Raw genomic sequence first — 14,349 nt, 5'->3', positions numbered from 1 at the left:
GGAAAGAGAATCCAACCAGGATGGCTCATGGGCCACTGGAGGTGTGGCCCCCTCAGTGCTTTGGAAAATATTCTGGGTTTTGAACAGCAACACCTGTAATTATGGAGGCGTCATCCTTTCCATAAAAAAGAAAACAAAACCAAGAAAGCAAAGCCCTTCTACTAACAAGGTATAGTCATAGCATGTGTTCAGCCTTCCCAAAACCTGTCTGGCATTTGTTTCTGGCCTGGTAGGGAATATCTTCCGTCTTTCTCTGAGCATTCATAAAACAATACAAAGGTAAACAATTGGAGGGCAATTAGCAGTCTCTTTGGGGTAACAGAAGAGAGAAGTCATCCTGCTATTAATGTCAGAGGAATTAATCATGGTTTACATAGGTGATTTACTGGCTTAACTTTGCAAGTGGTTGAAACACAAGAACCCAACAAAGTTTACAAAAGATGCTAGCTTGGAGAACCAGGTATGGCGGACAGCTTACAGAATTATCTGTCAAGTAGTTGAAGGTGTTAAAGTTGTTGAGATGGTGCCTGTTTTGTAAGAGGCCATGTGGAGTGCAGATTTGTGTTTCTCAAACTTTAGTGTGAGATGTATACCTGGCCAGCTTTGTTAACATGCAGTAGGTCTAGGGACTGGGCTGTGATTCTGCCTTCTTAAAAACAAAAACATTTATGTACTTATTTGGCTGCACCAGGTCTTAGTTGCAGCATGGGGATCTTCAGTTGTGACATGTAGTTCCCTGACCAGGGATTGAACCTGAGCCTCCTGCATTGGGAGCATGGAGTCTTAGCCACTGGACCACCAGGGAAGTCCCTAATTCTGCCTTTTCAACACATTGTCAGGTGCAGTGCCCATGCTGCAGGCCAGCACATCTCATTTTGCATAGCAAGGCTGTAGATTGTTCTTGTACCTGTGGCAGGTAGGATAAAGCTGCTCATACTCCCTTTAAGAATCTCCATTTATCAACATGTTGCACTCTGAATGTTCATGGCTTAAGGGATCAGAACAGCTTTTGGGAGTGGAGGTAGTTGGCCAAATACTTCATTGTGCATATCAACAACTTCTTTCACAAGCACCAATTTAAAAAAAAAAAAAACATAAAAATATTTACAGGCCATGTTTATTTACATTTATTGAACTATACCCTTAAAAGAAAACAGGAAATGCAATCTCTGTAACTAAAGCCCCTCTGTGATTAAAACCTCAGAAAATGCACTATTGTTTCTAGTTTGAATGCTGAGCCTCTTAACAAGTTTTGGCATTGGGGAAGCCCCTTTGAAAGCTGGGATCTTTTACCATTGCTTGACTAGCTTTTCAAGCCATTCAGTTATCAAATGTGGTTTGTTTCAGAATGCCTGATCGTGTTGTATAAAGGGGTCCCTCAGTATCTGAGGAGACTGGTTCCAGGACCTTGCTCAGATACCCAAGTAGGTGGAGGCTCAAGTCCCTTCCAGTACATCCTCCACAGGGGCTGGTTCTGCATTCACAGATTCAACTGGCAGCATCCACTGAACCGTGGGCTGAATAGGTGGATTCAGAACCAGTGGATACCGAGTGCCAACTGTACTTTATTTTTAAACTTTTTTTTGGTTCCAAATACTTCCCATACTTTAAAAACCATACTTTAAAAACGGAGATCCTCTGTTGGTTTTTGGTATGGACATAGAGCCACATTACAACACAGAGAACACACTTCTTTTGCCACTTACTGTGAAACATGTGATTTTCATTAGCCATTTTTCTCTTCTTGGAAGGAAACTTAGGAGTATAAGCCTTCATTCAGAGTATTCTGAACACTTCTACTAACCTTTCCCTTTTCCCCATGTCCCTCTTCTCCTCCCTTTCTCTCCTTCCCTCCTTTCTTCACTGTGTTTTCCGGTACCTGGATGTCTGCCACACCTGGGGTAGGGGAGAGGGAGAAGGTAAGCGGGGGATCTTGATTTTGACTCTCTGGTCTCACTCAGTTGCTGTCCATAAATGGCTATGTGGGTTGGCTATTTGTGAGAAGGTTAAATGATTTCTGAGGAGGGGTGGCACATCTCTTTGGTAAAGTGAAGAGTATGAGATGGGAATACAAAAGGAGCCAGGACACCTGGATTCTAATCCTTGTTTAGCCACTCACCAATTATTTGGCCTTGGAGGGCAATTTAACCTCCCCGGGTTTCAGCTTCCTAATCTGTAATTTGATATACATATTTGGTTATGCCTATTTCTCAGAGTGTAGGAGTCTTATCACTGGGATGGCATTAGATTACATTGAATCACATATTGAGAACTGTACTTCCTTGGCAGTCACTTTCATTTCTTTCTGGTTGTTCAAACAACATCAACAGCAACAAAAAGAAAACTATTCTCTGTTGACATTCATTAATATTTTCCTAGGACTTGTCACTTTTCTGTTTAAATTTTTTTTTAATTTTAGTTTTTTGACCTCTCTTTCTAACAAAGAAAAATCAGCAACTTTGTTTTTACTGTGATTGTTTTTAATTTATGGAGACTGGGAAATATGATTTCCCATTTAATGTAGAAAAATAAAAGTTGGTTGCTTTACAGAAAAATAGTATATTTATAATAACTGTACTTCAATGAGTACAGTATATTAGTTATTTTCTAAACTTAAAAGAGATTCAGGTATCTCATTAACTGGTTGATGTCCACACAAGTTTCTGTTCCCTAAAAATGTGCATATATTCATGGACATAGTATTTGCAGAACAAAGTTGGTGTTACATATAATTAACAGTATGTGACAAGGCACTCAAATGTTCTGAGACCGTTGGGGAAATTTTGGCCGCAATTAACTATAGTTTGCTGATTTGGAATTTACAATTTTTTCCTATTATTTAAACTATAACAAAATGGGGACAAACACCTTTGCCTTAGTATAATTAAAAATGAAATTATGTCAGGAACATCTGTTTTAAAAAGGAATTTCTATTTGTTTTACCACCAAAAGGTGGCGTCCTACCCCCATGCCCTTTATTTAAAAACCCTTCTTGCTTTAATTTAACAAAAAGAAACTTCTAGTTGATTACTGATAAAGAAATTAAAATGTGCTCCTTATGAATGTAACGTGACAGTGTTGAAAATGAACTATATGTTAAACTGCAGTTAAGTTTCCCTCTAATGTAAGCCAAATGGGCATGGAAGTCTTTAATACGGCAGCACATTAGACAGTATTATTACAAAATTGGGTACAATATATCATGGGATTTACAGCCAGGATTTCCTTTTGTCTGCAAAACTTGTTGCCAGTCTGATTTTGGCCCCCACTTTCAAGTGAATGTAAGAAAGTTAAAATGCAGAATAAGATCAGTGGCAACCCAAAGATCTTCTTTAGTATGGCAATGCTAATAATTAAAAAAAAAAAACAACTCACTATTTGATCTGAAAACAAGATCAGAGCATGAATTGTTCTTTAGAGATGATGAATAAATTTGTCACACTGAAATAAATTGCTATTCCCCTGAGTTATAATTTTGCAACCCAACATATACCATAACATGTTATATCTGGCATAAACACTGTAGAAATGAAAAACATCATCACACCCCCAGCCAACAACCCACCATAGACTGGCTACTTTGTAGATTTCCATTTACTTCCATGTAAATTCAGCATATGGAATTTCCAGTGATGGTAATGGGTGGTAAAGGGTTGTTCATAGTGTTAACTGAAAAGACAAAGCTTTTATATAATTGTCTAGTTCATGGTAAGGATTCAATAAATATTAGATGTTATTACTGACAGATGTAGACTGTGAGCTCCTCAAAGGCAGAAATTTTATTTATTTCTGCATCCCTCAGAGCCTTCTATATGGTCTAGAACATAGTAGGTGTGTCATGTCTTAATGTCTTGAATCAAAGAACACAACTCTAGCCTCTAGGAAGCTAGGAAGCGCTGCAGGAACTAAAACACATTTTCTTTATCTTGATTCTAGTCTAAAGATCTGATGGATGGTTTTGCCAGGATAGCCTAGAATCTTACACAGCATGCATTCAACAAGAATTCTACTGTGTTGTAATTACCTTAGCATGGTCTCCCTGTCTCTGGCTTTATTCTGTAGCATGAGTGAATGCTTTTTTTTTTTAACTTGCAAAACAGATACAATTTTAAAATGGTAGTCTTATGCTACTATTGAAATTGAGATTTAGAAATCTTCAGTAAATGAATGTTTTAAAATATTTGTATAAAGACAGTATCCAAAAAATTGATAATAACTCTTTTTCAGAATATTGGTTATCTACAACTGCGCCAGCCAGGCTAAAGACCAGAGAGATAGTACTTATGCTCCCCACCAAGTCTTCCCACCTTCCCTCATTGTCTCCTCACCTCCCAAGTACTTTGTAGGAATCCACAGGACTGGCTGTCGATACATTCTCATAAAGAGTTACCCTGCTATACCACCCAGCCAGTAGCTGGAAATGCTGGTATGTTAGCAGCATCTGGGGTTAAGAGTCTGAAAAAATTATTTCTGTTAAAAACAATAACAAACCATAGAGCCATGTATCTTTCCAAGTCACAGTGTGGAAACAGAAAGTCATCTTCCTTCTCTATTTTTATTGATGATAGTGATAGAAATGCTTGTGTCTTTTGTTTTGTACATGTATATTTCAAAATATTTAATCCGGGCTCCTAATTTACTCCTTCAAATTTCTAAATTCCACCAAACTTCAAAGCAACAAAAAGAAAAAACGTCTCACCTTTTCAAAGAATTGGACAAAGCTTTTTACATGTGACTGATCTCTGGGAGAGAAGGTAATTTGTGTTAAACAACTGATTGACATTCTAGACCCCTGGGCGTTTTCCTAAGAGAAACCGTGGCAAGAACACAGCTCCCAACGCAGCTACTTTCGCCTGAAGTGGATCTAACTACACATTCCTGCAGTGACTCTGAGAAGGAAGGACGGGGAAGCGTCCCACATTACACTCTCCTGCTTCAGAAATACAGGGGGAAAAACCCCTCGCTGGCTGGTTTCTCTTTCTTGCAAACAGGGGTTTGTCCTCCTGCTGAACTTTCACCTTCCGAACTCGCCTTCTTTCATTGGACAAAGTACAGAAAGAAAGAGGAGAGACCGAGGGAGGACGGGAGAGAAGGAGAAAGGGGGTTGAAAACACCACCCTACCTCCTCCTCCTTCAACTGTCACTGATGGCAAAACACTTTCACTTTTAACTGGAGGAAACTCACATCCCTGTCTATCCTCTCCTCTTCCTTCTGTATTTTTAGCTCAGAAACCAAGCAAATAGCCATCGTATTACGATCTTCGTCCCTAGTTGCTAGCACTCTCCCTCTCGTTTTTTTTCCCCCAGTGTCTGAATGGGCCCCCCTTTGCCCCTCTTCTGAAGAATCCCCCTCCCCCATGCCCCTTGTTTTCCAGGTCTTTCTTGCCTGATTCCTCTTTTGCCAGGGACTGCTCTGGCGTGGCCCTCCTCTCTCGGGTCTGCAGGCTCTGCCTCCTTCTCCCCCATCCAGCCTGGATGCCCCTCACTCCCACCTCTCTGATCCCCTTGCCCCCAATTCCCACCTCCCCCAGCCCTGCTTTGGCAACTGCGATTTTTTTTTTTTTTTTTTTTGCTGCAAGCCTTGTTGTTTACCCAGCAGGTGGATGTGACGTCAGGGACGCACAACAGCAAAAAATAACAACATCTCCCTCCGCGACGTGTTGGCCTCGCGCGCGCCTTATTTATTTATTTGTTCCGGGGGTGGGGGTGGGGGCGGGCACCAGCACCTAAGTGTCTTGGGGAAGGAGGGTGAGCAGGCTCAAGCCCGGGGGTGGTTTGTGGGCGCGTGAGGTGGAGAAGGGGCCCAGGCTGGATGCCAGGGGTGGGAGCAGGCTGGGGAAAGCCCCGGGCCCGACGCCGTCCGCGCCTCTGCGGCCGCCGCCACCACTGGCGCTAGCTGGGCTCCGGGAAGCTAGTCCGGAGCGGAGGAATCTATTGTTATTTATTGTGTGGCGGTTTCATGCTGTACTCGCGCGGCCCGGCCCTCGCCCGGGAGTGCGTGTGTGTGTGCGTGTGTGTCTGTGTGTGTGTGTGTGTATATGTGAGCGCGCGCGCGTGTGTGACCAAGTGAGTGTGTTTGCGGGGGTGCGCGCGCGGGCGGGAGTGGGCGCGCTCGGGGAAAGGCCCGAAAACACCTTAGTTTGCACCGAGAGACCATTTGCTGCGGGTGAGTTTGTATTTTTCCATTTCTGCTCCACTTTTTCCCAAGCCGCCTCCTGCCTTGTTTCCGACCACTTTAAACAACAAAAACAACAACCAAAAAAAAAAAAAAAAAAAAAGAAAGAAAGAAAGAAAAGAAAAGAAAAAAAATATCTACTTTCCATCTCCCAGCTCCACGTGCATCTCCCCCAGCCCTCCCCAGAGGCAGCCTCTCTCTTCCCAGGGTCAGGGCCAGGCTCTGGGGTGGGTGGGGGCTGCAGTCGCCTCGGGGGTGGAGGGGTTTCCAGGGGCACTGCTCTCGGGTGTATTTCCATAAGTCAAATGGGGGGTGGGGCGGCGAAGGCAGCGGCGAGGAGGCAATCTCGCCTTCCCCGTGGCCCCTTCACGCGTTGTTCTGCACTCGCCGTGGAGAGAGAAATCGATAAGCCCAGGCGGCCTGGCGTAACTTTCAGTGTCCGTTGTTGGGGTGCCTGTCGAGTAGCTGCCGGGAGGGCGCAGGGCCCGGGGTCAGGTCCACGGCGGGAGGGGGGCGCGCTGCTGGGTGCTTCTCTAGCCCAAAGTTTGGACTTGGAGCAAACTTTTTCCCTTCGCTCAACTGCTAGTGTTTGTCCCCTCTATGCCCTGGGGCTGCTCCTTGGGCCTCAGCAGAATGACTGGGGATGTCCGCGCCCTAGGCCCCACGGCTGGGGACGTCTCTAGTGCTATGCACGCCATGTCCCGACCTCGATGGCGGGGACACTCCTCTGTCGCACCCCGGAGCCCAGAAAACTCAAACACATACCCGCGCACCCTCAGCTAGACACGTACCCCTCACGCGCTCGGCCCAGCGAACTCAGCCTCCCTGCCAGGGATCCGCGACTGCCGTGGCCAGCTCCGCGAGTGAGAGTGGGAGCAGGGTGCGCTGCGGGTAGTCGCCGCGCGCGGATTCCTCTCCACTCCATCACATGCACTTTCTGGGTGTACTCCCCTCTTAAGAACGGGGGTGGAGGGGATTTCCCAAGCCTCGATATGTCCTGAGACGTGCGCGAGTCGCCGCGTCCCTTTGGCGCTGTCCCGGCAGCCGAAGGCTCTCCGTCCGTTCCTCGTCCGCGCGCCGCCTTCTTCCCGAGCTCCCGGCGCTCCATTCGTGCCCCGCAGAGAGGATTCAGCTGAGCCAGCCTCGAGTCGGGCGGCCGTGCGCCTCGGGTGGGGACCGAGGTGGCGGCGCCGGGAGCCGAGGGGTTTGCCAGTTGCCGCGGGGTCGCGGTCATTCACTGCCTCCGCCTCCCCTCGCCCCCGCCTTCCGCCCCCCTCCTTCCCAGACGCTGCTGCGCTCGGAAACTTTGATTCCTTCTCCTTTTTGGCCCTAGGCTAGTCCCCCTCCCCACCTGTTGTGAGCTCCACCTTGGTCCCTGGAGACTGGCGGTGACACACGCGGGCGCAAGGGAGCTTCGCGCCCAGAAACAAAGTCTCATGCCCTACCCGCCCCCCCCCCCCGCCCCCCGCAAGTGTTTGCTAAGAAATCGCTGCCTGCAACACCCCCCCCCCCCCGCCCTCAATCGCCCCCCATTGCCGCGCAGCTCCCGCCTCCTGTTAGAATAAGGACTAAATAAACAGTTGTAACTCCAAACCTTGCGACTGCGATCTTATCCCGATCCCACCCCTCCCCCTTTTCTCCCCCCTCCTTTTTTGTTGTTGCAACTTTGTAAGATCCCGGGTAAGGTGCTGAGACTTTGGCTCCGTCCGATTCCCTGTCTGGGGATCCTTGCAGGGAATCCCTGAGCCACATTCTCTCTTCCCTCCACGCACGCTTGTGGGTCCTTTGGGCCCGACGCCCTCTCAGCCTTGGCCCCCCAGCTTACTCATCTATCCCGCCCCACTCCATTTCCCCCAACCTGCACCGAGAAGACTTGCTGACGGTCACCCCGGTTTCTTGTCGACCGCAGAACCCGAAAGTTTGCAAGAGGAAGAGAGCGTGTGGCGAGCAAGCGGGCCAGGGCCAGGGGCAGCGGCAGCGGCGCCGGGGACCATGGTGCTGCCGGCGCCTCCTCCGCGGGCGTGAAGGCGGCGCTCCCACTCCCTCCCGGGTCTCCGCGGGTAAGTCGAGGCGGCTGCGGCCGCGGGCGGGTGCGCAGGGTCTAGGGACACCTTAGAGCTTTGGGTTGCTCCCGGGGGTTCTCTGTGCCCAAAGCCTCAGCATGGGCGGCGCGAGCGCAGCGATCTGGCGCCGGAGCCAGGAATGCGCCTGTCCTCAAGCCGGTAGGTGCTTCGAAATATTAGACTTTCTCCTTTTTCCCCCTTTTCTTTCCAAAATCCGAAAATCTAGAGATCAAAGTTTAGCGTGGAGTATAAAGTGCTCTGATAAAATATGATGACATCCCTCGCTCCCCTTCTCACCCTTCTCCCGCCCCCCCCCTCCTTTTTAACTATTAATTATTTCCAAGTCATTGTGTCCAAATACCCTTGCCGGGCTGATTACAAAGTGTATTGATTTAGTCTGGGCTCATCCTACGCGTTCGTTTTAATTCCTTTTCTTTTGCTCAACCAGAAAACCCGAAATGAAACTTATTTGTTCCTCTGTGCACCCCCTGCCCCCAGCCTTCGAGGCTTGGACAGAATAATGAAATTAATATAAACATTTCATTTGGTTGCATTTGAGCTTTTCCAGCCCACTTAGGAGGGGCTGGTGTTGCTCTCATGTCTGGTCACAGGTATTTTCCAAGTTTGGATTTCCCTTTTTGTTACTGTTCTGTAGACTGGAATGCTGGAGGGCCGTTCTGTATTCCCTCTGAAAGGAGTCTATACATTGAAACTGTCTACACTTTACCTTTAGTTGTCGTAGGCTTCAGGATTTAGGGCTTGCACAATAGCTGAATTGAAAAAACCTAAGGGATGGTTAAGAGATTTTTCTCCTGCCGAAAATATATTGAAGAATATCTCCAATTTTTTACATGTCCCTTCCCCTTGTATTTTCCACGGTGAGAATCAATTTAGGGAAATATCTTAACTAGAATTTGAAGAGAAATGATAAGAGTTCTGGTATTTTCTACCAAGTGTTATCCTGTATAACAGAGACACAGAAGTTCCTGTTATTTTCGGTTCCAGAGACAAATGTATCAAATCTTTTGAGAATTCCACTAGAGTTTTGATTCTATTAAGTGAAAAATACCCATCTCTTTGAGGCCAGGAAATTAAAATTGGGCTCACAGTTTCAGAGGTTGGGAATGAGTCCTTTCTGTCTCTGACTTTCCTGCTTGAAACATCATATAATTAAAGAGTATTAAAAATATAAAAAGGAACTCAACTAGTTACCATTAAAAGGTGTTAGCTAAAATCTTACTGCAAGGAGGGGGGAATGTTTAACATCTTGTCACTAGCTGCATCCCTCCCCCCTTTCCCCACACCCTCCTTAGACTTTGGATTAGTCATTGTATGAGAGAGAGAAAAAAAAAAAATCAGTTCTTTTTTTTTGAAAAAGTAAAGTAAACAGCCTCCAACTGCTGAACCTTGACAACCCAAATTAAGGAAGCAGGAGAGATCAAACAGAACTGCTGCTGGGTTGTTGTCAGGAGCTCTACACGAAGAACCCTGGACTATTCGATCTAGCAGCAAAGCTGTATATTGACTGATGCAGAAATGGACTATTGCAAATGCTGATCTTTGTTGTCCAAGCAAAGCCTCCCTTGGAAGGAAATATTCAACCCCTCTCCAGGCAGGATCTGAGTTCCTTATAGATGCTGAGTAGCTAAACAAGTTATTATTTTTATAATGCATTCTTATTTATGAACAAAACATACCCAAAAGGGCATTAAAAGGCTATTAAGTCTTCCAGAGGCTGTCTTGTTACCCAGAACTGTGCAGTGGAATTCTTTTTTACCAACATTAGACTCCTACACTAGAGTTAGATAACATTTTCTCACATCAAGTTTAGAAGATCTGCCTTGTCAGGGAAGCCAAGGTTTTGTATGTGAGGGTTTAAATCTGATGTGAAGCTCAAAAAAAAAAAAAAAAAAGAAAGAAAGAAAATCCTGGTGATGAAGTTTTGTGTCAGCCCACTCTTGGAATTTAAAAAGGCGAGAGGGAGCATTCTCCAGATTAGACATAACCTCTTTTTTTAGATTGACATTCAACATGACCACGTTGCTACTTTTATTCAAGTTCTCTGTAACTTGTCCTTGCTTGTTGTCTAGGAAAATTTAACTGCTTTACATTTTTAAAGGGAGTAGTAACAGTAATTACTTTAGCATTTTGTTTTCACAGGTTTATCAAAGTATAATGAAAGAAACATCAACTTTTTAGATTAACTGCCTCAAATTAAGAGGGTTGTATTGCTGGAGACATCTGAAAGATTTTGTGTTTATATTTAAATCCTGGAGTATAAACTGTGTAACACTTTTTAGGTATAGACTATACCCAAATTAAATATCATTTTAATTAAGTAGAACAAAGTGGGGAAAAGGACAAATAAGCACATAGAGAAGGATAAAAATAATTGTTGTTTAAGGATTGCATATATAATGAACAAACGTTGATCACATAGTAAGCACTTTGTGTTTTTCTAAGTCAGAGTTTCATAACCAGAGTACCCAACATGTTTCAAAGTCTGTAGCTTTTATTGGATATACCTTTTATTGTATCATTAAACAATGTGAGTTAAACATACACATGGATGCTATTAGGCAATTTTCTGCAATATGTAATGTTTTTTGAAAAGCTATAAATATTTTCTAGTTAAATCATTTGTACCAACAGTAACAAAAGTTAACTGGGTTAATATTGAGCCTGGGCATGGTTTTCTGTTACTGACTCTTTCCCTGTTTCTCTTAAGACTCTACCCCCAGCCTTGTATATTTGCATTTGTAGGCTCTATTGAAGGCTGTGTCTGTTCTCAGCAGTTGTTTAAATTAACAGAAAAATTGTGATATTTCCTCAACAAACGTATTTATACCACGGCAATGCCAACATAAAGGAAGAGAAAGGAGAATAGAACAGATGTGACAACTTCTTTTGAACCCAGCTTCCTCTTTGCAGCCAACCTTATTGTGCTGTTGATTTGGTTTTCAGGTTTTACTTAAGATGCAAACTCATTTTTAAAATGTTATCTTGTAAAGAATCTGTATCCCCAAAATGTATGTTCCATTTAGGTATTATAAAGTCTTGATTACTTTTCAGTGGGTATGCCAAGAATATTTACAGGGCATTGCAAGGGTTCTGTCTTTTAAAAATAATTTTAGGCACCCGTTAATAAAATTTAAATAGATTGCAGGCTGTCAGAAAATAGTATAAATTTTGTTTATGATTCAGTTACTTTAAGGTACTTACATTAAAGAAACTCATTTAACCCCTGACTGAAGAGCATTAAGTGGGGGAGGCAAGCCCTCCAAAGAGCTCCCACTGCCCTTTGCTCGCCCGATAATCTTAAATTACTACAATTTAATTGCAACTTCAAGGCACCGGGCATGAGCTGTTTCTCTGAGGCTGAAAAGAGGTTTCCAGAGCATAGCTAGATTTGCACAGGTGGTATTTTTGTTTTTCGAAGAAATTTTTTTGCTTAGGGCTTTTTTCTTTTTCTTTCTTATCCTGTTAGGTGTCATAGTCCCTTTATAGAATTCCTTCATAGTCATGTCATTTTTGCTAAGCCAGCAGTATTGTTGTTTTTTTTATTTTTAAGTATGTTTTTGGACTGAGTATATATGAAGGTCTCCAGCAAGTAGAGGTTTGTTTTCTAAAGAAAACAACTTTAAGAGAGGCATCTGCTGAATAGACAGGTGAACTTTATATGTGAGCCAACATAGACTTTTACCATTTGTGGGGGATTTTTTTTTTCTTAGTTGATGGTAGTCATCCCACCAGGTGATCAAACACTGAGTCTGTAACTCAGGCCAGCAAGCCAAATTAAGTTTGCAATTGGGCTGGTGTAATTTCTAGACAGTCTTTCCTGTGCCTTGTTGCACTGATCTGTGTCACTTTACCATATGTGTGCTATCCAAGGAGCCATCTTAAACTGATTTTTAAAAATCTTTCTCTTCCTTGGTGCTTGGCTGAATTAAGGTTAGAGGTACCGAAAGCTAGAACATCAGCAGGCCATGAGTTGAGACAAATTTCTGAAACAAAGGAAAACCTGGCCAAATATGGGGTGTCTTATGCATGGCACTTAATCTACCCCCCAGACTCACGTAGTTTATTTCAGTGTGCATGTGACGATGTGGTTAATGGAAATTAAGCAGATTTGGCTTGTGCTGCCAACCTAAAAATAAATGCTGTAAGGAACGTTTGATTTCAAGAAGTGCTTTGGTTTTGCATCCCATAGATAATGTTCTTGCAATAATGGCTCCAAGGCTGGTATTCTGGAAAGAGGAAGTACATTGGGGTAAAGTGCATGGCAGCCAGGGAAGACAATTAGACAGTGTTCTTTGTTTCTTTAATAAATTATTTTCATTAATTACAGGCAGTTGGTACTGAGGTACTTTTTCGGGCCTTGTTTAGGAGTCTGCTCCTATTCACAAGAAGGTTGTGCCAGAAGCTGCATCCTTTTTCTCGCACCGTTTTACCCAGTCTTGAAAATCTCTTAGCCAGATTAGCTTGAGGATGTCTCTGCAAGACTTGTTTTTCTTTTTGAAATCCCCTGACGCCCGTTTTTAATACATGCCCTGCCTTGTGCACAACAGGTGTTTGGTAGTGATTTTTATGGGACTGAAAGTGAGAAAAACATTTCCTACCTAGCCAGCCACTGAGAGAACGGGCTGCCTGGAAGAAAGAATCTGGAACTTGAATAAGCATACATGGGTTTTTCTGTATTACCATCTGCAAGGTCTTTGCTTTTAAAAAAGTGGGGGAGGGGCTCAATTTGGTGCCTCAGTATTTGCCGTTAGGTTGTAGTAATTTAAAATTACTGGGAGAGTGCAAAGGGCAGTGGAGGCTTTTTAGTGGCTTCATCTTAATGCTTGAAGCTGTAGACTCATGGGGTTAAATAGTTTCTTCAATCAGAGTACTTAAAGTAGCTAAATCATAAACAAAATTTATATTAGATCCTGACAACTAATAATCTATTTAAATTACATTAAAGTATCTGGCCAGAAATTTAATTAAAGTCAGAAGTAGTGTCAAACCTTTAAATGTCTTGACAGGTCTACTCAGTTGGAACAGATATCACGAAATATTTACATATGTCTGGTGTGTTCCAGAACATCTCGGCAGGCCCTGTGCAAAGCTAATTGTACTTTGTTTCCAAATGACAATATTAATAAAATAGATACATTTTTTTAAATAAAGGGGCATGAACATATATAAAGTTGTGTTCAAGTATTCTGTTTTATTATTTAGTTATCTCTACTCAGGACCCCTCTGTGATGGCTTTATTTCCTCCAACTGCTGCTAATTCAGACAAAAAGCTGAAATGGAGGAGTCGCTGATTAGAAAGCTCATGTCATTTTGTTTTTTATTTCAAGAATTTGGAGATCTCAGAGGTTAGCATGTTAGAGGACAGTTTACTAAGGGGAGAAGAATGGACCTGAACTTGGTATTATTGAATTCCTGTTCATGTGAAATAGGAGACATTCACTTAGGATGGGACAAAGATGTTTTTCCAAGTTGTATTTTTGGATGCAGATTTATTTATTAATAGTAATTCAGGTGGACATTCACAGTTGGCCAGATTCTCTTTGCTTCCAGGTTCTCTGGTTTTAGCTGATTTTGTCATCGACTTTATCAGCTAGTACACTGAATAGCAGTCTTAGCATCAACTCAAAAGCAGAATTTCTGAGGTTTCTTTTTCTCCCTCCTGGCTCTGCAGTTGAATCATAATGTGACTTTTCGTGCTCCTGGTTCCCTGTCTGCGAATTAGGGGAGTATTTTAGGTATGTTCTTTGAGCTTAGAGACCTAAGGACACTGAGGCTGTGTGGTGTTCTTCAGACTTTGGAAGGTGTTCTTCGTGCTCCCAGGAAGTAACCGCAGCTCCTAGGGGAACGGAGTGATGTGAGTTTTACATGAGTTTTTTCTGTCCCAGAGCCTCTCCCTTTAGCTGGTGGTACCCTGTCAGAGGAGCTGGAGGCTTCTCTCCTGAGGACAGGTGAGCACAAGAGATGGAGGTGGTAACTCATATATGAAGTGGTAGAGGGTTGCTGTTGGTCCAAGTTCAGCATGTTTCAAAGTGAAGTTCCTTGTTCACCTGCTTCCAGACATTGTGTGTGTCTATACATGTATATGTGTTA

General features: G+C 43.6%; 1 protein-coding gene across 9 annotated transcripts in view; it reads left to right on the top strand.

The window, feature by feature from the left end:
- The first annotated feature begins 5,926 nt into the window (after positions 1-5,926).
- Positions 5,927-14,349, top strand: part of FOXP1 (forkhead box P1) — a 627,798-nt gene continuing 619,375 nt past the window's right edge. For 5 of the 9 annotated variants that reach the window (XM_027523924.1, XM_027523929.1, XM_027523928.1 and 2 more), the window contains exons 1-2: positions 5,927-6,166; positions 8,085-8,235. The gene's annotated coding sequence lies outside the window, so the exon portion shown is untranslated. Of the gene's footprint in view, positions 6,167-7,745; positions 8,236-8,295; positions 8,398-14,349 lie in introns of those variants that run through there. The other 4 variants (XM_027523930.1, XM_027523933.1, XM_027523927.1 and 1 more) reach the window with 3 other exon arrangements.

Source organism: Bos indicus x Bos taurus, chromosome 22 (assembly GCF_003369695.1).
Source record: "Bos indicus x Bos taurus breed Angus x Brahman F1 hybrid chromosome 22, Bos_hybrid_MaternalHap_v2.0, whole genome shotgun sequence".
NCBI lineage: Eukaryota > Metazoa > Chordata > Mammalia > Artiodactyla > Bovidae > Bos > Bos indicus x Bos taurus.
Note: the sequence above shows the minus strand (reverse complement) of the source record. Positions and strands in the feature narration are given on the sequence as shown.